The sequence below is a fragment of the Rhinoraja longicauda genome, chromosome 41 (assembly GCF_053455715.1).
Source record: "Rhinoraja longicauda isolate Sanriku21f chromosome 41, sRhiLon1.1, whole genome shotgun sequence".
NCBI classification, from domain to species: Eukaryota; Metazoa; Chordata; class Chondrichthyes; order Rajiformes; family Arhynchobatidae; genus Rhinoraja; species Rhinoraja longicauda.
In genome coordinates this window covers 5,735,349-5,737,860 of record NC_135993.1, presented here as the reverse complement: position 1 = coordinate 5,737,860, position 2,512 = coordinate 5,735,349, and the positions used below count along the sequence as shown (strand labels likewise).

At 58.5% G+C, this 2,512-nt stretch overlaps 1 pseudogene; it reads left to right on the top strand.

Annotated features, from left to right (window-relative positions):
• Positions 1 to 760: 760 nt before the first annotated feature.
• On the top strand, positions 761 to 2,311 carry LOC144611866 (RNA-binding protein Nova-1 pseudogene; annotated as a pseudogene).
• The last annotated feature ends 201 nt before the right edge of the window (positions 2,312 to 2,512 follow it).

Genomic DNA, 2,512 nt, shown 5'->3' with positions numbered 1-2,512 from the left:
CCCCGTTCCTGCCTTCTCCCCATACCCCTGACTCTGCTATCCTTAAGAGCTCTATCCAGCTCTCTCTTGAATGTATTCAGAGAAGTGGCCTCCACTGCCTTCTGAGGCAGAGAATTCCACAGATTCACGACTCTCTGACTGAAAAGGTTTTTCCTCATCTCAGTTCTAAATGGCCTACCCCTTATTCTTAAACTGTTGTGGCCCCTGGTTCTGGACTCCCCCAACATTGGGAACATGTTTCCTGCCTCTAACGTGTCCAACCCCTTAAATAATCTTATACGTTTCGATAAGATCCCCTCTCATCCTTCTAAATTCCAGTGTATACAAGCCTAGTCGCTCCAGTCTTTCAACATATGACAGTCCCGCCATTCCGGGAATTAACCTAGTAAACCTACGCTGCACGCCCTCAATAGGAAGAATATCCTTCCTCAAATTTGAGTTGTTAACCCTTGCTGGTGCCATCTTTGAGTTGTTAACCCTTGCTGGTGCCATCTTTGAGTTGTTAACCCTTGCTGGTGCCATCTTTGAGTTGTTAACCCTTGCTGGTGCCACCTTTGAGTTGTTAACCCTTGCTGGTGCCATCTTTGAGTTGTTAACCCTTGCTGGTGCCATCTTTGAGTTGTTAACCCTTGCTGTGCCACCTTTGAGTTGTTAACCCTTGCTGGTGCCACCTTTGAGTTGTTAACCCTTGCTGGTGCCATCTTTGAGTTGTTAACCCTTGCTGGTGCCATCTTTGAGTTGTTAACCCTTGCTGGTGCCACCTTTGAATGTCTAACCCCTGCCTGCGCTGTCTCTTTGTGCTTCAACCCCTGCAGGCGAAGCTGATCGTGCCCAACAGCACAGCGGGGCTGATCATCGGCAAGGGTGGAGCGACGGTGAAGGCAGTGATGGAGCAGTCGGGGGCCTGGGTTCAGCTGTCGCAGAAGCCCGAGGGCATCAACCTGCAGGAGAGGGTGGTGACAGTGAGTGGGGAGTCGGAGCAGAACCGCAAGGCCGTGGAGCTGATGGTGCAGAAGATCCAAGAGGACCCTCAGAGCGGCAGCTGCCTGAACATCAGCTACGCCAACATCTCGGGGCCGGTGGCCAACTCCAACCCCACCGGCTCCCCCTACGCCAACTCGGCCGAGGTGTTGCCGGCGGCAGCGGCGGCCGCTTCGGCAGCCGGCCTGCTGGGCCACGCCAACCTGGCGGGCGTGGCGGGCTTCACCACCGGCCTGTCGGGCTTCACCGGCAACGACCTGCTGGCCATCAGCTCGGCCCTCAACACCCTGGCCAGCTACGGCTACAACACCAACTCGCTGGGCCTGGGCCTCAACCCGGCCACGGCCACGGGCGTACTGGCGGCGGTGGCTGCCAGCGCCAACCCCGCGGCCGCGGCCGCCGCCAACCTGCTGGCCTCCTACGCCAACGAGGCCTCGGGCGGAGGCCCCAACGTGCCGGGCCGGCACCTTCTCCCTCGGCTCCCTGGCCGCGGCCTCCGCCGCCACCAACGGCTACTTCAGCGCGCCGCCGCGGCAGCCGCCGCCCTCCCCGCTGGCCGCCGGCTCCATCATGGCCGCCGAGAAGCTGGGGCGAGGGCGCCAAGGACGTGGTGGAGATCGCCGTGCCCGAGAACCTGGTGGGCGCCATTTTGGGAAAAGGCGGGAAGACGCTGGTGGAGTACCAGGAGTTGACTGGAGCCCGCATCCAGATCTCCAAAAAGGGGGAGTTTATCCCCGGCACCAGGAACCGCAAGGTGACCATCACCGGCACGGCCGCCGCCACGCAGGCCGCACAGTATTTAATCAGCCAGCGGATCACGTACGAACAAGGGGTCCGTGCAGCCAACCTCCAGAAGGTCGGCTAGGCCCAGACTCGACACCACTACTCACGGCGCCAAAACACAGGTGGCCACACTTTTTTTTCTAAAAAAAAGAGAGATAAACTGAAAAAGGGGCTTATATAGTATGATCTAATTAAAAGAAACGTCTTGTATTAATATATTATATGAAATGTCAGAGATCTGTGTATATGTAAATAATGTTTACTGCATATCCATGGCATGGAGACCATGTCTTCAGATGTTTGGGTTCCCTACGCCTCTTTCCCTCCCCCCCCCCCCTGGACTTTTATCTCCCCCTCCATCCCCCCCTCCATCCCTCCATCTCCCCCTCCATCCCCCCCTCCATCCCTCCATCGCCCCCTCCATCCCTCCCATCCATCCCTCCCATCTCCCCTCTCCATCCCCCCCCATCTCCCCCCTCCATCCCTCCCATCTCCCCCTCCATCCCTCTCATCTCCCCCTCCATCCCTCCCATCTCCCCCCTCCATCCCTCCCATCCCCCCCTCCATCCCTCCCATCCCCCCCTCCATCCCTCCCATCTCCCTTCCATCCCCCCTCCATCCCTCCATCTCCCCCCTCCATCCCTCCCTTCTCCCCCTCCATCCCTCCCATCTCGTCGCCCGGCTCCTCATTCTCCCCAGCGTTTCATCTCCAAGTCCATTGCTCTCCTTGCCCATCCCACCATCTCAT